Source organism: Gekko japonicus, unplaced genomic scaffold (assembly GCF_001447785.1).
Source record: "Gekko japonicus isolate JY-2015 unplaced genomic scaffold, Gekko_japonicus_V1.1 scaffold1120, whole genome shotgun sequence".
NCBI classification, from domain to species: Eukaryota; Metazoa; Chordata; class Lepidosauria; order Squamata; family Gekkonidae; genus Gekko; species Gekko japonicus.
This window is the reverse complement of record NW_015163634.1, coordinates 108918-132046: the sequence shown is the minus strand read 5'-3', so window position 1 is coordinate 132046 and position 23129 is coordinate 108918. Positions and strand designations below refer to the sequence as shown.

The window sequence follows — 23129 nt, the reverse complement described above, 5'->3', positions numbered from 1 at the left end:
CTCTCTCTCAACCCTCCATGCATGTCACTTCCTTTCTGCCCCCACCCCATCACTCCTTCTGCCCCTGTCACTCTCCCGGCCTCCCAGCTACTTCCTCCCCCCGCCCTGGCAGCAGTGGCACCAGCCGCTCTCCAGGAATTATAACGGATTGCCCAAATACGGAGATCAGTTCCTCTTAGGGGTGCCAGTTCCATGTTGGGAAATTCCTGGATATTTGGGCGGTGGAGCTTTGGGACAATGAGGTTTGAGCTTGGAAGTGACCTCAGCAGGGTATAATACCATAATCTCCACTCCACTCTTCAAAGCAGCCATTTTCTCCAGGGGAACTGATCTCTGTCACCTGGAGGTTGGCAAAATTAGTTCCCCTGGAGGAAATGACTGCTTTGGAGGGTGGCGTCTATGGCATTATATCTGACTAAAGTCCCTTCCCGCCTCAATCCCACCATCCTCAGGCTCCACCCCTCAAATATCCAGGAATTTCCCAACCTGGAGTTCCCACCCAATAGCCAGCCTACCTTTTCCTGTCCCTCTGTCTTCAGCTTTCCATCTCCTTTCCCTCTGCAGCTTCTACTAAGCAAAACTATGGTCTTTCTCCACAGTGGAGACTAAAGCAGTTTACATTCTTTTCTCCTCCTTTGTATCCACACAACAACTCTATGAGGTAGGTTAGGCTGAAAGTATGTGACCGGTACAAAATCACCCAGTGAGCTTCCACCGCAAGACGGGGGTTGAGTCTTGCAAACCCTACTCTGAATCTCTGACCATTATACTACACTGACTTTCTTAGGGTGGCTGCTGTTGAACACTTAGTTGAATTATGCAAGTCAGGTGGTATCAAGTCACCCAGAGGGTGCTGCTAGGCCTAGGTTTGCCAAAGGTATTGGTGAGGAATTCAACCCTCCCCAAGTCCCCTCCCCTTTTTTGGATTTTTATACAGACTCATGGAGTCCCCTGAGTGTTTAGAAAAACCTGTTGGGGGAGAGTGTGCCCCCAATCTGAGGAAATAAGTATCCGCATGCAAAGGGGACTGTTGAGAATTAGATATATAGATATCTATATCTCTCTCTATATATATAAATACGGGTGTCCTGACTGATTCATCAATGCCCAGCTCAAACCCATGAATCTAAGAACACGAAATTCGGGGAGTGAATTCCTTCCATGATGTCAGTACCCACTAAGAAGAGATTTTTAGAAATTTGACCCCTAAGGGGGTGAAAAGGGGTAACCTGTGTTTTCCCAAAGGGGTAAAAATTTACTGTGTGCCTGGCAGGCTGCTGCCTGCTTGCACCCCCCCATCCCCGATTGGTCAGCTGTGGAGCCTAGCATTCTGAAGTAAAAACAAGTCACAGGAAACCGCAGACAGTTGAAAACAGTTGGTATTCAGGGAAGTTCTGTCTTTTGTGTAATAACATCAGTGTTTCAAGACTCCTGAATAGGGGTTTCACAAAAAAGTCAGTATGGCAATACAGTTTGTGAACGTTCATGGGACATGGTACAGGACCTTTCTAGGAGCCATTTTGATACGTGGCTCCCTCGTGAACCTGAAGAAGGCTCCTCGCAAATGTTGTGCCAGATACCCTGACACTAAAAGGAGGAAGCAACTTAGAGATGCGGCAAAGAAATATGCACATAATATTTATTTATTTATAATACTCCTGCAGTGCACCGAGTGGCAGTGGCCAAGTACCAGCAAGATCATACCGAGCTGCACAGAGCATCACAGTCTTGATATGAGCAAAGCAATACTGGAACATAAGTAGAGAGGCGATCACTTCCAAGGAAGGTCAGGGCTCACTCAGGCATGGCATATGATCCTGATGGGGCTTATGAGGCAGAACTGTAGCTCTCGGTACCATGATGCACAAATGCCAGTACTGCAGTGACATCAAGAGGAAGGAGGAGGCCGTCAGCATGTGTTGTAGCAATGGCAAGGTACAACTCTCACCCTTCGAACCTCTCTACAGCCCGCTACTGGATCATGTTCATAAGTACAACAGATGTTTCAACATGACATCATTTGGGGTCAAGCAGGTTCTACGAGACGGCTTCATACCCATCTTCAAAGTTCAGGGACAAGTGTATCACTTGGTCAGAAGTCTGCTGCCAGCACCTCAACACGAAGCCCAATTCCTGCAAATCTATTTTGTGGGCAAGGACAAAAATGACCTTTGCTTGAGGTGCAGCAACGTTCCCGATGTCTAACAGGGATTAGTCAAACAACTGCAGAGGATGCTACATGACATCAACAGCTACATAAAGGACCTGGAGACCATCATGGACATGATACCTCAAACATGCAAGACATTCAAAGTCATCATCCACGCAGACAGAAAGCCCACTGACACTCATGGAGGTCACTTCAAAGCACCAACAGCAAATGAGGTAGCTCTGGTGATTGTTGGTCAGTAATTCAAGCAGCGAGACATCGTGCTGCAGAGCCATGACGACACACAGGCCTGTAGCTAACCAGGGGCCCATGGGGCCCGCCCCCCGTGATTTTAATGGGCCCCCTTCCCAATCCTCGGCTCCCCTCCCTCCCCCCGGCCCCCTTCCCATCAGGGAGGGGGGAAGGAGCCCAGCCCCGTGCGGAGAGCCCCCATACGCAGGGCCAGCGCACTCGCCTAGAGCGCGAGCTGCCCCCCTGGGCGTGGAAGGAGAAACAGGGGCAGCCAGCGCGCCTGGCCAACATGGCGGAGGGAGGCAGCGGCGCAGTCCGCAGGAGCCCGCACGCTCCCGGCACTAGGAGCCGGAGGAGCGTCCTCCATGGAGCCAGGTGCCGCCGGGGCACCAGCAGGAGCAGGAGGAGCCGCCCCCACCGCCTCGGTGTGAGCAGCCAGGCACCCAGGGAGGAGGGAGTCGCTGTGCAGAGAGACATGCCGTCAGCCCTCACAAAGGGAGGGAGGTGGCGGCAAGGCACCTTCTTTCTTGGCCACTGCTGGGAAAAGGAAGAGGAGAGCCGGGAAAAGTCAGGGCAGCGAAGTGAAACGGACTTTTCCCGGCTCCCCCTCTTCCCCCCCCCCCCCCCCTGTGAGGGCTGATGGCGCGTCTTCTGCCCAGGCTGTGTGTTGGGGAGCAAACTTGGGCCTCCTCACCCCCACTCCAGGGTTTTTTGCACACGAGGAGAGGCTACATTCTGGCGCCCCCCCCCCTGCCCATCAGTGGTGGGCACAATAACAACTCAAGTTGGGATTCCTGGTAGGCACTTGCAGCTTCTAAAACTTTGCATGTCCGGAGTCCAGCGGGGTCCCACGGTGTGTGTGTGTGTGAGAGTGGAAGGCGTCATATTGTTCTTTTGGCTTTAGATTTAAATACAGAATGCATTAAGCGAGGGGTTTGCTCTTGGAAATGGATGTCAATCAAGCGGGAAGGTTGGGGACGGTCTCCTTATTCTTGCGGCATTGACTTGTACTTTTCGAATACTTTTGCATCCTTGACTTTCCGGCGCTCTTGTCTTCCTTCCCCTCGCACACTTTTCTGTGAGGGCAAGACAGCCTTGTTCCTCCCTCACCCATTCGCGCCCTTTTTCTTGAAGGCAGCAAAATAGCCCTGTCACCGCATTCCGTTCCAGAGCGGCAGCGGCATGGGGGGGGGAGTGCGCAGTGAAAGCAAAGTGGCAGACACCTTCCAGCAGGTTGAAAAGGCTTCTTGGGGAGAGGAGGACGAGGCGCGAGAAGCCACACAGCCGCAGAGGGCTGCAAGCAGGGAGGGGGTGGGTAAGCAGGCGGCTCTGAGGTCACGGGAGGCAGGCTGTAGCCACACCAGGCAGGCAGCCGAAGTCGAAACGTGGTGGGGCGCTGAGACGGGGAAGGGCAGGGATTTCTCTCTTTTTTTGCTTGGAGTGGCCGTCTAGCAGTGGCGCGGTGAGGGAGAGGCGAGGCCAGCACAGTCCACGATGCCCTCTGTGAGAGGAGGACCGACTGGCGGCAGTGGCTCACGGAGGCAGCTCCATGTCGGCGACCAGGGATTAAGAGGCGGTGGGGGGGAGACACCAATCCCGGCGGGACTGAGGTGGGACCGGGACGCGGGACCAACGCCGCCTTCCCTCCCTCCTCCCTCCTGGAACTCCGGCAGGGAGGACCCAAAGCGGAAAGGCAGGCCATGGCTGACTGGAGCGCCCCGACCTGTCACCCATGTCCCCTTCCTTCCCCCAGACTGGCTCTTGCTCACTCTCAGACTAAACTTGGTTGGTCTCAAGGGTGCCGCTGGACTTGGATTGTGTTCTCCCCCGCCCCATTTCCAAATAACGGAAGTTTTGAAATCATTCCTCTCAAAGGGTTAACGAGACATAGCTGCAGTCCTTGACTGGCATTCAGGGTGAGGGAGCGGGGAAAATTAGCCGCGAAAGTCATTTCTTCCGGGTCCTGTCCTGTCCAAGTCAAGGCAGCTTCTATTTGATGCTTCCGAGGCTGGGAGGGAGCTGGTGAGTTCAAAGAAGGGGATGGAAAAAGAGGGCAATTTGGAGCGGGAGGGGGGGTGCAAGACCCAAGGCAGAGATAAAGGTGAAGAAGAAAGGCAGGCAGCTGCAGAACTGCGGGGAGGGGAGGGGAGAGAACCGATACCCCCCCTTCCCGATCACCTGCTTCCCCCTTTGCTCCTTCCTTGAAAATGGTTCCTGCAGTCTCTTCTTGCATCTGGAGGGGGGGGACTGAATAGAAAAACGATGGGATATTTATAGTTGTCTGTGGGGGGAGGGGACTCTGGGAAGAAACCAAGGGGGGGTTAAAGACAGAGTAGTGACCGGTGGAGCTCCCCTAGTAGATGGCACTTTTAGGGTCCAATCCTGCCAAGAACAAAGAACCATTAAGATCCCCACAGCATGAAAGAATCACCCCTCCCCTTGCATATATATATATTTAACATGCAGCCTAAAAGCTTGGTTGTGTTATTTTGGTTGGGTTTCATAACAGATGCCATGGGATATTTGTATTATTTATTTTGCCTCTTGCTTTGGATCAGTTGGCTCACAACTTTTATGGGAGTAGCTCACAAAGTAGAAGTTTTGCTCACAAAACTCCACAGCTTAGAGGGAACACTGGTAGTGGGGCCCCTGAGAAAAACATGGGCCCCCTGAGCAAAAAGTTGTTAGCTACGGGCCTGACAACACACTGTGGTGCATCAGCAAAATCCACTGGCTGTACGACGCCCTGCAATACCCGCTTCTGCCATGACAAGGACAGCTACTCCATTGCCCTGCCTCAGCGCAACCCCAACACCACATTGCCCCTCAAGAAAACAGCCTCTGCAGCGAGTTTCTACTCCTACTGCATCATGGTCAGGCAAGGGGAGATCAACCACCTGGTGTACTTCCGGTCCCTCTTCAGTCAATTTTTGATAGACATGTATGCCAAAATAGAGACTAAGAAGTTGAACTACATTAGGAACAACCAGGCGCAGCTGAGAGCAGACAGCTACATTCACCTGATGAATGCTGTGGGGAGGCAGGATGCTGATGCTGCTCAGCTAGGTCAAATGGTGGTGCTCCCATCATCCTTCACAGGGGGACCTCGTTACATGCATGAGCAGGCACAAGATGCCATGACATACGTCCACCACCATGGCTGTTCAGAAATATTAATCACTTTCACCTGTAACCCCAGGTGGAAGGATATCACAAATGCACTGCTGCCTGGCCAAAATTCCCACAATCATCATGACATCATAGCCAGGGTATTCCGTCTCAAGGTGAAGAAGATGATGGCTCTCTTGAAAAAGGGCAGTTTGGGGGAGTGCAGTGCTTCATCTACTATGTGGAGTGGCAAAAGCAGGGTCTGCCCCACATCCACATCTTGCTGTAGCTAGAGCAGCGCATCTCCCCTGACATTATGAACAAAGTAAGCTGTGCCAAAATACCTAACCCTGAGCAAGACCCAGTCCTCCACATCGTCAAGACCAATATGATTCATGGGCCCTGAGGCAGCTTGAACCACAGCTCACCCTGCATGAGAGGAGCCAAATGCACCAAGAGGTACCCCTGCCCACTTCTCAAGGACACTCAGACAGGAGACAATGGATACCTGCAGTATCGCAGTATGTTTCTCGCTGACAGTGGCTTCACCATAAACATCAAAGGGATAGAGCTGGACAACCACTGGGTAGTACCCTACAACCCTGTCCTGTCCCGTATTTTCGATGCTCACATCAACATACATTTGCAAGTACATGAACAAGGGTAGTGACCAGGCGGCTTTTGCCCTGGAGAATGAGAGGGATGAGGTGAAGTTTTATGAGAGTGGCTGGTACATCAGCAGCTCCGAGGCAGTTTGGAGGATCCTGGCATTCCCCATTCATGAGAGGTACTGCACTGACTTCCATCTCACTGTTCACCTTGAGAATGGTCAGCGTGTGTTCTCCACCTCCAACAACTTGGCCAAGAAGCTCAGCTACCCTCCTCACACAACACTCTTTTTTCGAGCTATGCAAAACTGACTATTTTGCAAGAACCCTCCTGTACTGTGATGTCCCTTCTTACTTTGTATAGAAGAATAACAACTTCATGAGAAGGAAGCAGGGGAAGGATGTCAATGGCTGGCCAGGAGTGAAGAAGGACCATGCGCTGGGATGTGTGTACACCCAAAAAGCACCGAGTGTTATCATCTCCGCCTACTGCTACATGAGGTTCAAGGCCCAACGTCATTTTCAGATCTGAAGACTGTGAATGGTGTCTTTCATCCCACATTCCAGTCTACATGCAAGGCGTTAGGTTTGCTGGAGGAGGATAAGCACTGGGATACTACCTTGGAGGAAGTGGCCCTGTGTGATTCTCCCTTCAAGCTACAGGAGCTCTTCACAGTAATGTTCTGTCAACTCCCTGATCCTCTGTCTTTGGGAGAAATACAAAGACAGTCAGAGGACATCACACAGCAGGTAGAAAGGAAGTTGCAACTCAGTACCCAGCAGGTGACGCACGAGGTTTACAACAGATGCCTGGTGCTGACTGAGGACACAGTATGGGCTTTGGGACAACAAATCCTGCCACAGTATAGCCTGCCTCAGCCAACAAGATCTGGAAGAATTTGGGGGAACAGGGAATACACAAGAGAGGCCAACTATGACACTTATGCCTTGGCACAAGTGGTGTCGAATAACGAGGGTTCACTGACAGCTGATCAGCTCGCTATCTATCGGCAGGTCCTCAGCAGCGATGACTCAGTGCTGGTCAGGTCTTTTTCCTGGATGCTCCTGGTGAAACTGGAAAGACCTTCCTCATCAATTTGCTTCTTGTGAAGGTAAGGAGTGATCATGGCATCAGCTTGGCTGCCACAGCCTAAGGCATCGCTGCTACACTATTGGAGGGAGGCAAGATGGCCCACACTGCCTTCAAGCTGCCTCTCAACCTCAACCACACAGGAGACCCCTATGCAGCATCTCAAAACAAAGCAACATGGCCCAACTGCTGCAGGACTGTAAGCTCATTGTTTGGGATGAGAGCACCATGGCACACAAGGGGTGTTTTGAAGCACGGAGCATAACCCTCAAAGACATTCAGGGCAATGATAGAGTGATGGGGGGAGTCACCATGCTGCTGGTTGGAGACTTCCGGCTGACTCTGCCAGTAGTGCCAAGGGGAACTCAAGCAGATGAGGTTAACACGTCTGTCAAGGCATCATACCTGTGGCCACTCATCAGGAAACTCTCACTAAGGATGAACATGAGGGTCCACTTGAGACGTGATGTGTCCACTGGGGAATTCTCTGAACTCTTACTAAAAATAGGGGATGGAGAGTATCCCCAGACCAATGAAAAGGTGACCATTCCTGCAGGTCTGGCCTCAGCAGTGAGAACCCTACCAGACCTAATAGCCAGGATATATCCTGATATTGCCACTATCACAGAGAAGTCCATGGACTACCGGTGCAAGTGTGCCACTCTGACTCCCAAGAATGACAAGGCTGTCATCATTAATTAAACTCTACTTAACTCTTTTGAAGGGGCAGAAATGGAGTACAGATCTGTGGACTCGGTACTGCAAACTAATGATGCGGTTCACTACCCCGTGGAGTTCCTCAACATCCTCACCTCCTGGCTTCCCAGCCCACAAGCTTATCCTCAAAGTGGGAGCTCCAGTTATGCTGCTGCACAACCTCAACCTGCCCAAACTCTGCAATGGCACCAGACTCTGAGTGAAGCCCCTCCACAGGAACCTCATCAAGGCCACACTGCTCACCAGCAGTACTCAGGGGGAGTCCGTGTTCATACCAGGCATACCACTCATACCATCAGATAACCTCTTCCAGTACAGGAGGCTGCAGTTCCCCCTCAAGGTCTGCTTTGCTATGACCATCAACAAGTCCCAGGGGCAGACACTGAAGGTGGCAGGAATTGACTTAACAAAGGACTGCTTCTAGCATGGGCAGTTCAACGTGGCCTGCTCCATAGTGAGCTCACCCAGCAGCCTGGTGATCCTAGCACCTGAGGACACAACCACCAATGCGGTCTACAAAGAGGTCCTTCAGTAGAGGGGAAAAAGTTGTACATATTTCTTACTTCATTTTTTACACTACAATCTTCTCCTCTGTAATTCCTTCAACAAATGTTATACTTCAAAATTCTCTTCATTGATTTTCTCCATCAACACACTTCACATTATTCAAACACCTTTGTGAAGCTCAGATACTGTGCTATTATATTAGACCTGTCTTAAACCACACAAAAAATTCTCCCAATAAGTATTATAACTGGATTTATGGTAGTTAAATACTGTAGCGAAGTATGAGTTTCGAGCTAGTCTGTCTATCTATCTATCTGAAAATATGTTGATCTTGGTATGACATTAGTATGCTATTAGGGTTGCCAACTCCTACTTGGAAAATACCTGGAGATTTGGGGGTGTTGAGGGGAGGTACCTCGGCCAGGTAAAATGCCACAGAGTCCACCCTCCAAAGCAGCCATTTTTCCCAGGGGAACTGGTCTCTGTCATCTGGAGATCAGTTGTAATCCTATGAGATCTCCAGACTCCACCTGGAGGTTGGCAACCCTATGTGCCATTTATTCACCTAGTTCCTGTTGGGAGCTGGATATGATATTAGTGCTACAAGTATAGGTAAAGACAGAGCTCTGCCCTAACCAATCTGAGAAGAGACTGTATTCCTAGCATTGATAACTGAGTTTAGATACCTCTTTGGCATCCATTGTTCTGTAAGCAGATTTCACACAATGGGGGCTGTATTAAAATGATGCAACCATTATACATAAAGCTAATCTCTCCCACTAAGTCAGCATCCTGACACCCAGCTGTGGTTACATCTAAAGGCACCTTAGATGAGGGATTTGCTTGGTGTACTGGTTGTGTAAGAAGACATGTGGATCAAATGCTGCCAAGTTGGTTTCAGAATTGGTTTATTCAGATTTATGAGGTGCTGGTGTAGAAACAAGTATCACAATACAATTGGCACTGTTGCCTTTTAGAACAGAAGAGGAATCCCATCATCCTCTGCTGAGTAAACCCAGAAGAAAGCTTACTGCCAAGGTCAGAACAGGCAGAACTAATTGTGTAGGGTGAGATAACAGTTGTAGCATTTGCCCCCTCAAAAGAAACTGCTGAACTCTGTTTAAGACAAATCCCTGTCTGTTTTGAAGTCTCCCACTTAGAATTTACACCAGAAACAAATATTTGTAGATAATTTAGAAGCAGAGCCAATGCTACTTGTATCAACTTACGTCTGTAAGATGTGAGGAGGGAATTAAGAAATGCACAGTGAAAAGCAGAAGCAAGCTTTTCTAATGTCAGAATGGTCAAAGACAAATCTAGCTTGCTGGCTGAAAGCTTGGCTGGCAGAACAGCTGGGCACTTGCCAAGAAGCAAAGAATTAAATGGAACCTAAACTTTTCTTTCACAAAAAGGAAACCTAACTGAATGTGAGATCTAAAGCTAGCAACGCACATTTAACAGTGCATCCATCAGTATTATGACACACAGAATTTGCAGTTTCAATGGATGTTTTAACCAGACTGACATGCAAAATTCCCTTCTGCTCTCAGACCTGCTCTGATATTTACAGTCTGCCTTTATCACAAGGACTCAAGGTGAATTACACATAGAAAATCAGTACAATCAACAAATGGGACATTCTATAACCAATGCATTAGGATTGTAGAAATCTGGAACCATCAGAAAGAAATGAAGCATAGCATAAGAATTAACATGACACATTAAGTGGGAGAAAAATGACAATACAGGATCCTACTTACAATACGGCTATACACAGCAGTATAGACCACAGTCCCTATTTATCGAAGTAAGTTTGTGAACCATTTGGTTCAGTTCAACACTATTACCTGTGCAGAAAAGCCCTCTTGAACAGTTCAGTTTAGCATAGTGTACAGAAAGCCAGGAGAGTGAGAGCTATCCTGACTTCCTTGGGCAAGCTATTCCATAAGATGGGAGCCACAATGGAAAAAGCGTGTGTATGGGCAGTTGTTGATTTTGTACATTTGCAGGTTGGCACCTTTAGAAATCCCTGCTGACATGAGAAAAGTTGTCATTGCAGAGCACAGGGAGAGAGGCTGTCACAAATAAGAGGGGCCAAGGCCTTGAAGAGTTTTGTATGTGACAGTCAATACCTTAAACTGAGCCCGGGAACAGTGCATTACAGTAGTCTAGTCCTGATGTTACTGTGGCATGGACCCAAGTGGCCATATCAGTCATATTAAGATAAGGTGCCATCTTACAGGCTAGGCTGAGTTGGTAGAAAGTGTGTTTTGCAGCCGCATTAATTTGCTTCTCCAGCAATAATGCTGGATCCAGTATAACATCAAGGCTTTTAACTGAGTCAGCAAGAGTCAGTTGAACTCTATCAAAAGAAGAGGAACAATGTCCTTCAAGACCTCCACCTTCCCAACCAGCATTACCTCTGTCTTTTCAGGGTTTAGTTTCAATTTGTTCACTTTTAGCCAAATAACCACAGCAGCCAGGCAGTTATTCAGGACCATTACCACATTACCAGAAGATTTGGATAAGGATATCTAGAACTGAGTATCATCAGTGTACTTATGACAACCAACCCCCAAACTATGAATGATTTGTCCTAAGGACTTTACATAGAGATTGAACATAATGGGGGATAGAACTGTGCCATGTGGAACCCCACAAGATAAGTCCCTCACCTATGACAATTGGTTTCCAATAGCAGCCCTTTGAATCCATGAGGAATGATTTGAATCAGTTAACTGCAAACCCCCTGACACCTACTTCTGCCTCCGTGCCTCAACAAGATGGTATGATGTACTGCATTAAAGGCTGCAGATAAATCCAATAATAGCAACAGAGAAGTTTGGCCTTTGTCTTCATTCAGATGGAGGTAATCAACTAAAGCTAGCAGAGCCATCTCTGTCCCATAGCTTGGCCTGAAGCCAGACTGAAAGGGGTCTAGAGCAGATGAATTATCCAAGAAGACTTGGAGCTGGTCTGCTACTGCTCTCTCAATCATGTTGCTAGGAAAGGGCACATTAGAGACCAGGTGATAATTGGCCACATTATTTTTCTGTAGGGATGTTTTTTAAAGTAATGAATGGATAACCAACTCTTTGAGCGGCCAAGGGAAGGTGCTCTAAGTTAGTGACTGATACGTTAGTGACTGATATGATACTAAGGTTTGTTGAAGTGGTCCTTACATAATCTTAGCAGCCAGGGTGAACAAGTATCCAGGGTACAAGTTGTGGCTTTCACAGATCCCAGGATCTTGTCCACAACCATCACAGAAACTGGATCAAAAAGATCCATAAATAACCCACGTGGTATATAAAGCCTTTTTCTGGTTTACCTATGTCGTGACTGATATCTACATCAGAGAGTATTGTGGAAAACTTGGCAAAACAATCACAGCTAATTGTCTATTCCTAGGACACTAGAGACTCAGATTTAGGCATTTGCAGATCCTGAGCTACCTTGAACAGCTGGGATGAATGTAAACTAGACGATGCTATAATAGTAGAAAAATAACTTCCTTTGCCACCATCACTACTGCTTCATAGGTCTTACAATGAACTCTACAGCATGATCTGTAGTTTCAGTATAATTTCCCTGCCAACATCATTCTAGATGTCTCCCCTTAAACCAAGTGGCTAGGTTTCATCTCAAGGATAGTAGAGGTCAATGAGGGGCAACCTTGTCAATAGCTTCAAGGAACTTCATGTTCCACATTTCAACTGCGGCCTCAATAGAACACAGAGTTGGAATCTTAAAAATTCCCCAAAGCGTTCTGGAATTCAGTCAGATTCATGTACCTCCATTGGCAGTCCATTTAAACCATGCTCCCTCTCATGCAGAGTGCTGAAGCTACATTCACCTTGCCTTTAAGTAGGTAGTGGTCAGACTGTGGTTTAGGATGATCCTCCTGTCCTGAAACCAAATCTTCTGTCAAAGGCTCTGTGCAAAAGATTAAGTCCAGAGTGTGACCTCTTTCATGTACCGGGCCAGTTACAATTTGGAAGAGACCCAAGGCAGTCAAAGAAGCTATAAAATTCTGGGTCAGTCCAACAAAGTACTGTTGGCATGAATGTTGAAGTTCCCCAGAACTATCAGTCTAGGAGCCTCCAACACCACATCCAACAGTACCTCTGCCAACACACTAAGGGTATCCACTGGGGACTAGGTGGCCGGTAGACAAGAAGAATGCTTTATCTGTTCTTAGTCCCTAATGGAAGGAGCATAGACTCAATGGTCAGTGATAGTTTGCACTGGAAGTCAACAGAAGTTGAAGGTTTCATGGAGGATAATAGCCATGCCTCCTCCCTAGCCAGCTGTGTGTGATTGGTGGTGGACTGCATAAATAGAGGGTGTCATTTGGGACAGACACACCATATAACAGTCCAGTGGCACAGTCATGAGATGCTGAGATTACAGATGTCCAAGAGGTATGGGTCTATGTCCTGAATGTGTGGAGAAAGGATATGAGAGTTATATCCCCTGGCCCAGCCCCTGACCTCCATGCATTTAAGAAGTCTATTTGCTTAAAGCCTTCATGTGTAAAGCCTAAACGTATTTATTTCTTTAAGACATTTATATACCCCTTTATATATGCCACAACATTCATATCAACAACAGATTTAAACAGGCAGTACAACAACAGATCACTGTAATGCTCTCTTCATGTGGCTGCCCTTGTCACAAATCTGGAAGCTGCAGCTCGTGAAAAATGTGGCGGCCAGGCTGTTGATGGGTTTCCTCGTGCGGGAGCACATCCAGCCTTTGCTAAAGGGACTGCACTGGCTGCCGATAGCATACTGGATCCGCTTCAGGGTGCTGTTTTTGATCTTTAAAGCCCTTTATGGTCTGGGGCCTGCTTACCTAAGGGACTGCCTTTCCCCATATGTCCGCCAGAGAGCACTGAGGTCAGGGTCCCAAAACCGTTTGACCCTCCCTGGACCAAAAACGCCAGATTGGCCTCCATCAGGGCCAGGGCCTTCTCCATAGCAGCTCCACACTGGTGGAATGAGCTCCCAGAAGACATCAGGGCCCTGAAGGACCTTTTACAGTTCCGCTGGGCCTGCAAAACAGAGCTCTTCCACCAGGCCTTCAATTAGCAGCCACTACCAACAACACCTGAACTGGAGTCAGGCCCACTATGTCAACAACAACAGCCTGTGAAGTCAACAGCAACAACCTCTGGCCATATGTTTTTGTTACATTGGCTACACCACGGCCTATAGAGATTAGGATATACCGCCACTAGCACTTTAACTGCACTTACTGTTAATTGTTATATGTATGTTTATGAGTTTTTATTATGTATTTTAATGTATTTTAACTTTTAATGAAAGCCGTCTGAGCCTGCCTTGGCTGGGAAGGTGGGATACAAAAAGAAAGAAAGAAAGAAAGAAAGAAAGAAAGAAAGAAAGAAAGAAAGAAAGAAAGAAAGAAAGAAAGAAAGAAAGAAAGAAAGAAAGAAAGAAAGAAAGAGCGCTTAAAAAATAATAATTCATCCATTTCCCTAGGGTTGCCAAACTCCAGGTGGTAGCTGGAGATCTCCCGCTATTACAGCTGATTTCCAGGCAAGAGAGAAAACCTGGAGAAAATGGCTGTTTTGGAAAGTGGACTTTATGGCATTATACCCCATTAAAGTCCCTCCCGTCCTCAAACCCTGCCCTCCTCAAGCTCCACCCCCCCCAATCTCCAGGTATTTCCCAACCTGGAGTTGGCAACTCTTTGTTTCCCCCTAAAGATCACCACAATTGACTCTTTCTGCATTTCTCTCAGCAGCTGTTGCTAAATGTTCACAGGGTCTTTAGTATGTGTAACTTGGGACAGGCCATCTTCCAGGATATTGGGTCACACATAGGAGCCTAGGCATGAAGCCTGTGTTCAAACAAGTTGCTTGGCCTTATGGAATTGAGGCCAATGGGTGTGAACCTAGCCCACCCATTTGTTGATTTGTCCAACACTTGTTTCAGCATAACATATTCACTTATTTATTTGGGGATATTATATGCTGCATCTCATGTGGCAGCCCACAAATAAAAAATAACAACTACCAGTTCACATATTTTATTACATTTTACCTGTTCTCTTAAAATTGAAAAGGTTTGTAGTAAACTAGTAAGAAACAAAGCAGAGGGCTGGAGACAGAGGAATGAAGCAGGATGTGGAAAGGACATTTATTTATTTATTTATACCTTCAATTTGTACCCCGCTCACCCCCGAAGGGCTCTGAGCGGCTTACACGGTGCATGGTGTAGAGACCTATGCAGAAACCCTAACTATGGCCACAGTACGTCTGGGGTGGGGGGAGCCCTACCAGGTACCCTCCTGGCTCCGATCGTTCATTTATCTGGCGAGTGGGCGACTTCTTCCAGTTCTCTCCGGTGCATCTTCCACGGCCTCCGCTGTTCTTTCGGCTCTCTGGCAACTCCTCTCGAGGGCTGTTGGTTATGGGCCCTGGTGCGCAGCCACGGTGGGCGTCACAATGTCCTTGCGGCTCCGGATGTCCTCCTGCTGGCCACGTCATCAGCTGCCGAGCCAACCGCCTCCTTGGGATGTCGCTGCCTCTCTTCATCTCCTCCGTGTTGACCGCTGTCGTGTTGCCGCCGCTTCTCGATTCCTCGCTCGGCTAGAGCCCAATTTCGAGGGAAGGGTACCCCCCTGTCCTCCTACGGACAGGTACCCATTTACCTAATTGCCCCAAGGGGCTTTCGGACTGCTGGGTTGGCAGGAGCTGGGGCAAGGGTCGGGAGCTCACCCCAACCACGGTGGTATTCGAACCGCTGTTACAGCTGTTCGAGATGACTATTTCTACAGGCATTTAACTGCCTTTGCCACCACCCCCCATCTGTGAAGAATGGGACATGAGAAACTGTTTTGAGAAGACCACTTTTTGCACCAGAACAAAATTCTGAAAAAAGCCAAATACGGAAAAACTAGTAAAACGTTACATGCTTCCTTACTACATACCTGTACCTGATAACTATGGCCAGGATGGGGTTAATCAGTGCTACCCATGTTTACTGAACTTCTGTTTTTTGGTCTTCAAATATCCTCTGAAGACCACACACAGTACTGTCCTAAACAGAGTTGCACTCTTTTAAGCCCAATGATTTAGATGGGTGTAATTCCTTAGAATGGTACTGAGTGTAAGAAATTTCAAACTGCAGTCAGATGACAAGTGGGGCGCATTCTGATCGCGTTGCAACTTTACTCCAGTGTTTTTTGTGCTGGGGAATATCGATCAAACATCCCCCAGTAACTGGCTGAGCCACGGAAGCACCCCACTGCTGGCCATCCAGACTTGGCCACCTTTGTTCCGGAAGGGAGCCCCATGCCTGCAGGTGCAGAAGCATCATCTTCTGGCTGGCAGGGACTCCCAAGCAGGGCATGTCTAAACACTTATGCACACCTCACTAACTTTGAGGGGAAAATGGCGGCCATAAACCCGAAGCTCCAGGCTTCCCAAACGGCTTGGCCACACAAGGCAATGATCACATGTTCAGGACTACAGAATGCTCCTATCAACATCAGACTTTCCCCGGTGTCTGTTTAATCCATTTGGGAGACAGATTAGAATTGGAGCCTGACAACTGGGGAATGGTGGGAAGATGTCACATTCTGTTTGTCCCCTTTTAATACATAAGGGAACCACATGGCATGTGGATGAAACTGCCCATCCGACCGCAGCCTCATACTCTGGTCTGTTGTCTATAATACACATACCTCTGTGTTCGTTATAAAGGATACGAACACATGCATAGGTCACCACTGGTGACTGGGAAAGGTTGAGTACTCCACTCATGAATTCTGGAGGGAAAACACCACTGCCTTTACACATTTTATGCCTTCTTCATTGACACTGTGTGCATATGTTTTGCACTTGAATATATTTACTGAATAGTTTTGGGCAAATCACTTTCTCTTAGGCCCCTTTCACATTACCGTTCTAAACTGGATGTTATCCATTGTTGGCCCAGTTCCAAGGAAAGCGATACAGGGACAGATACAGCAAATTTCATTCCTTTAATGAGCCATCTCTGAAGTGATCTGGCCATTTCAAACAGAGTCATGCTTCTTCCCCCTACTCTTTTTCGCCACGCAATCTTCATCGAATGTTTTTTGAATGTTCTAAGTTGAGCACTACAGCACTAGACCAATATAACACTACTCAATGTATCTCGATGGTTCCAGGACATCTCAATGGTGCCACTGTAGCACTGAAGTGCTATATTGGTCTAGTGCTATGAAAAGTCTGTCTGAAAGGTCCTTTAGAAAGTTTCTCATCCATGAGTGGAGAAAACAATAATCTACCTCACAGGTCTCTTTTAAAGGCATGAATTAAATTATTGCTGGAAAGTATTTCCCCTGTAGATGTCTACATAAACATCAAATAAGAAGGCAACTGGGGTAAATATGGCTCTGTATTACAGCTTTGGCCCTGATCTAGACGGGCCAGGCTAACCCGATCTCATCAGATCTCAGAAGCTAAGCAGAGTCAACCCTGGTTATGACTTGGATGGGAAACCACCAAGGAAGTCCAGGAATGCTATATCCAGTTAGGCAATGCAAACCACCTCTGTACGTCTCTTGCCTTGGAAACCTTACAGGGTTGCCATAAGCTGGCTATGATCTGATGGCACATTCTACCACCACCATTTCAGTTTTGACTATATCTTCAAGTGATGACTTTCATGTGTGAAACAGTCACATGCCTCCTTTACAATGGAGAAATATCACAGATTCAGCTGCAAGTCATCTAGGGAGAAGTGATGGAGCTAACTAAGAGCTACTAGATGTATGTATAAAATCAGTCTTTATTTTGCTAGTTTCATGAAGTGCTATCTAAGCAAATACAGGTCTGATCTAGAAAAAAAGTCACCCCAGTAGGGCTCTCACATTCCATAGTGTATTTATCAACTGCACATGGAATGACCCTGTCTAGAAAGAAGTTCAGAGGAAAACTGATTAACACATTCTCTTCCTGGAGGGGGAAAAAGTCAGGAATTTACAATTTCATGTTTGCACAAAAAACTATGACTGAAAACCCCCAACATATGTGCAGTTTCAAAAATATATGTCCTCAAACAAAACTCATTAGAAAAGACAATAATGCTAGGAAAAATTGAAGGCAGTAAAAAGAGGAAGACCTAACACGAGATGGATTGACTCAAGAAAGGAAGCCACGGCTTTCAGTTTGCAAGACCTGAGCAAGGCTGTTAATGACAGGACATTTGGAGGTCATTAGTTCACAGGGATACCATAAGTCGGAAGTGGTTTGACAGCACATAACACATGCACACAGTGCAAACATCTTGCATGTTTTTGTACACAATTTGCTGCACAAGTAGAATCCATTCAAAGATAGTAATAGATAATTACTAAAATTGGATTAGTTAAAACTTCTAAAAACACATACTTATTTGTAGTATGATACATTTGATTAAGGGCTGGGGTGGCTCAGAGGTTAAAGATGCTGAGCTGTAGACTGGAAGGTCTGTGGCTTGGCAGTTCGAGACCCTAGTGCCGCATGACGGAGTGAGCTCCTGTCTCTGGCCCCAACTCCTGTCAACTTAGCAGTTCAAAAGCAAGAAATTGCAAGTAGATAAATAGGCACCGCTTCAGTGGGAAGGTAACAGCATTCGATGCGCCTCGGCGTTTAGTCATGCCGGCCACATGACCACGGAAATGTCTTCACTCAGCGCTGGCTCTTTGGCTTGGAAACGGAGATGAGCATCGCCCCCTAGAGTAAGATTCAACTAGCTTTTGAGCAAGGGAAACCTTTACCTTTAGATTTGATTAAACTGCAAGTTCATAAGCAGCTCTGCTTAGTGAGAAAAGCACTGCTGAACTCCCAGTTTTATGTATCTAGCATTAATAATATATCTAATTCAGGTGGATAGCCGCGTTGATCTGAAGCAGCAGAACAAAGTTTGAGTCCCGTGGCACCTTTAAGACTTTGTTGGTCTTAAAGGTGACACTAGACTCAAACTTTGTTCTGATAGACTAAGGCCCCTGCCACATGGGGGGGGAGGGCGGTCAAAGTGCGGCTCTTTAGAGCCGCACCAAAAGTGACGGGAGGACGCCAGGCACGCTGGGGGTGGGGCCATGGCCATACAAGGGAAAACCATAGAGTTTTCCCTTGTATGGCTGTGGCCTCGCCCCCAGCATGCCCGGCATGCCTGCGTCACTTCTGGGTGACGCGCACGTCGGGGTGGAGTTCCCCCCGGGGCCCGATCCAACGGCGCCGGGAAACAGACCTCTGGGGCGGGGGTTTCCCCGCCCGCCGGGGGGACTTGGGATCCCTATCCCAGGCACGATCAGATGCCAGGGAGGAAGCCACTGAAGAGAGATGGAGGCAGCCGGCTGTGCATATGTGCGCATGTGCAGGTCGGCCAGGAGCCTTGAATGCTCCTGACGACGGACGCGCCGGTGATCCCACGACCGCTCTGGCTGCGGTGTTTCCAGTAAGTCCTGCTCTTTAGCAGGTTCTTTTTGTATATGCATTTTTGGCCTGAAGGACCAAAGCAGGGATGGGTGCGTACCGCTTCCCAGATGTTGCTGTGGGATTGCGCCCGTTTGCTGCGCCCCCGATCCATCCCTCTTCTGGACCTAAACCTCTCATGTGACCGGGGCCTAAGGCAGTCTTTTATAGACTGCTGATGCTGGTGTGGTTACAGGATACCCATTGTGGCTACATCATTTTATGTGGCTTTAAATAACTTCCTAATGTCTCAAATGTGTCTTTAAACTGCACTTTAGTTTTATCGCCATCTAATGAATGTTTTATATGGATTGTTTGTATTTTAACTGATGCTTTGTATTTCTGTTTTATTGTGTATGAATACTGCTTGTCAGTTTTGGAAGCCGCCCTGAGCCCGCTTGTGGGGAGGGCGGAGTAAAAGTGGAATAAATAAATAAATAAATAAATAAATAAATATAAAAATGATTAGAGCACAACAGAGAGCTGTAGTATTGCCATACTGGCAGACACAACTCTGTAGCTTAACTGCCTGGGTCCAGCCTACCTGAGGGACCGCCTTTCCCCGTACGTTCCCCCAAGAGCACTACGGTCAGGGGCCCAAAACTTACTAACCATCCCGGGCCCCAAGGAGGTCAAACTAGCCGCCACGAGGACCAGGGCCTTTTCGGTGGCGGCTCCTACCTGGTGGAATGAGCTCCCGGAGGAGATCAGGGCCCTGCGGGATCTGATGCAGTTCCGCAGGGCCTGCAAGACGGAGCTCTTCCGCCAGGCTTTCGAGTAGGAGCCGCCGCCCCTACTATACTACCACCGCCCTGAGGTCCCGATGAAACATCTATTATGGAACAATCCTTCTGCCGTCTCCTTGGGGACTTTGGACAGATGATCCGCCATCTTTGGAGTATGAATGGCACTGAGCACTTTGTTTATTTATGATTTAACTTAAGATTTTAATATGTAGTATATGTTTTAAATTTTTATGTATATGATTGTTTTACCATGGCAAGTGTTCTTGCCTCTGTAAGCCGCCCTGAGCCCTCGGGGGAGGACGGGGTATAAGTACGAAAAATAAATAAATAAATAAATAAATAACTTGTTGCATCGAATTTAGTACTGCTTCTATTTATGGCTGTAAACTATAACACAGTTGCGATTGAGATTTCTGTGCAATTACTCTAGACTAAAGTGGATTATCACTTGTTGTTTTAAAAGTCTACAACATATTTCTCTTGCTTCTACTTTAAAGCTGCAAGCCTCACCACCTAAGAGTTGTCCCACTAAAATCAATGTAACTGCCTCCAGAAATACATTGTATTTGACTCAGAAATGCAATTTCTTGCAGTCTTTGGAAATCTACAGTATATGCTTATGATTTAGTTCAAGCTATCTTAACAATGCAAACAATACATTTTTCCTAAAAAGCTTGATCACTTGGTGCAATTTTCAATTATTGTTTTTACAACAGGCTCAGAATTATAATTCTAATGATAACAAAGATTTCAAATTAAAAAATGCAAATAGAGCACAGGAATGAGATTTCCACAGCAAACTGAGTCCTTGAAAAGCTTTCTGTAGGTATGGTTTAAAACTAAATAGCTGTTACTTAATTCTTTCATTTTATTAGCCAGAGGCAAATTACTATAATATTGGATTTTTACCATTTTAAAAGTCTTTCAAGAAGATTTTTCTGAACAAAATTAACTAATCAATTAGTACACAGATTTATAAAACTGAGGAAACAGAACAGCCACCCCTGAGTGCAACTATACGAAGCCTTAATGCAGCTGCACATTTTCAAGGCATTTTTCAACCTTTTCAATATCTTCTGATAACCAATGCAGAGGTCAAGCCAAGTTTGAATCAATTTATTGAAGACCTTTGTACTAGTCTAGAAGACCATGGAGTTTTAAGAACACTTTGGTTACTTTTTAGTTGCACCCTAGTTTATGAGCAAGCTCCTTATCAACGTTTGAGGTCTAGCTGCCAGCATAACGCTTCTTGCTCTCTGCCAATACCCATGCCACATTAATAATCAATTATCAACATTTGGCTAGGTATTATTACCTGAATCTTTCCCATATGGATGTTGTTCCTCCACTGTGGCTACCAGTGGTGTTTGTGCAGGAGGCACCCTCCCATATCAAAGTATCCATATATTACTGAGGGCATGGGAACGGCCCAGAAAGGGTATGGGAACTGGCAATCATTCCTCAAAGTTAAGTGTGAAGATTGGGCCTCACCTCAAGCAATATTTTAACCATAGCAGAGTAAGAGCTTTCACACTCACGGGAAGATCTGAACTGCGATCAACCCGATGACTAAATATGCCCCAGTCAACTTCTGAAGAGTGCGCTAACTCAGTATCCTTGCACACTGTGGTGGACACAGAAGCTTTACAAGAATCAGCCGGGTTCCATGATCAAATGCAGAACTCTCCCACCAAGCAGAACAGACAAAAGCTGACAACTTGTCCCATGGTATGGACTACATATCTTTTACTATCTGCAATCTCAACAGCTAGAAAATGCAAGGCCTCTCTTGAAATATTATTCATTTGCATTCATAACTCACTGCTATGTCACCCTATGCAAAGTTCTGCCTTAACAATGCATTTTTAGCCAAACTTGTCTACTTCCAACATATCCCTTGTCTTTTAAGTATCTCTTGACACATCACTTTTCCTAAGGCTGAGATCAGACTTGCCATTTGGTGTGGAGGGGAAGGGACCCTATTTCCCCCGGTTGAAATTGACACAGTGTTACGCAAGCACACATCCTTTGTAGCTTCAGGCTCAGCCCGTCACTGCACGATCAGAGGGCATCTTCAGGTAAGTGTGCAGGGGGGGTTGCCTTCTGTTTCCCATGCGCATAAATGAGGAATTGCACCTCCACCCAGAGGGTTCCCCATGGAGTATGCAGTTATGCGCATACTGCTAAGCGAGGGGGGGAAATGGCATTGAGTTGGGATGGAATGAGCAGACCATCCCGACAGCTTGAGTGTGTGCTTGAGCAAACAGGGGAAAGTATGTCTGTGGCCCATTGGCAAAGATTCCCCAGTATCTTTTAGCTTTGCTTCCATGGTGAGGCAGCACAGGGTGCCGACAACTGTGGGACCTTTCCCAGATGTTGTTGTCTGATTGTGCAGCTGAGTCGGATCTAAAGGCATGTCTGACTGTGGACTAATACACAGAAATTAGACCAAATTAAACGTGTTTTACTTTGTTCCTTGTATCTGAACAGAAGGCAGACTTCCTTTAACTGCGGCTCCCCATTCCAGGTGAATCTAGTGCATTTGCTCCACACTGAGAATGGATGGAACAAAGACATATGACTCAGCTACAAAAATCAGGAATTTAAAAAGTTCACCTCTAGGATAAAACTAGCTGCCTGATTCCAGTAAAATTTACACATACCTTTGATCATCAGCATTTAGATTTTCTTCTTGCTTATAGTTACTCTGTAATGCAATGTGTACATTGATATATAAGTGGTTAAAAAGTATCAGCATAATCTTGATTCCTTCACTAGCAGTGCAATCCTATTCAGAGTTGTATCAATCTAAGCCCACTGAAATCAATGGATTTGGACTGGAGTAACTGCTGTAGGCAGTCTGATGGAGGTGGTTATTTCCCGCTCACTATGATTAAAGGAATGTGTGACACAAGGGTATTAGAGGGCACAAGCAAGGTCTACTAAGAAATAAATCCAATTTTATTCAATGGGGCTTACTCACAGGAAAGTGTTCTTAGGATTCCAGCCTTAGCCAGATATTTCTGTCTCATGCATGAGAGGTCGTGAAACGACCACACAGACCACTAGTTGCTCAAAATACTTTTGAATCACAACCAGATTTAACAGCTAATTTACCACTCTGAACCTAAAGGTATTTTAAAGGTATGGCAGAACATGCCTAGTGTTTGTTCAAATAGTAAGCAAATAAGGAGATACTCTATGATTAGAATGGAACAAGGGGGGACCCGCGATACTCGCGGGGGGGGAGGCAGAGGAGGAAGCAGCAGGAGGAGGGAAGTACCCCCCCATCCTGCTGGTTCCCCCCTGTCCTCCACCCCCCTCCATCTCCCCCCCAGCTCCTCTTCCCCCCTCACCCGGTACTGAAGCCAGGGGCGAGCGGACCACTTTGGTGGGGAGGGAACAGCGTTCCGTGCGCCTTGGTGTTTAGTCATGCCGGCTACATGACCACGGAAACGTCTTTGGACAGCACTGGCTCTTC

At 47.0% G+C, this 23129-nt stretch overlaps 1 protein-coding gene across 1 annotated transcript in view; it reads right to left on the bottom strand.

Annotated features, from left to right (window-relative positions):
* GPR37 (G protein-coupled receptor 37 (endothelin receptor type B-like)) overlaps positions 1–23129 on the bottom strand; it is a 31527-nt gene that overhangs the window by 4520 nt on the left and 3878 nt on the right. The window lies entirely within an intron of this gene.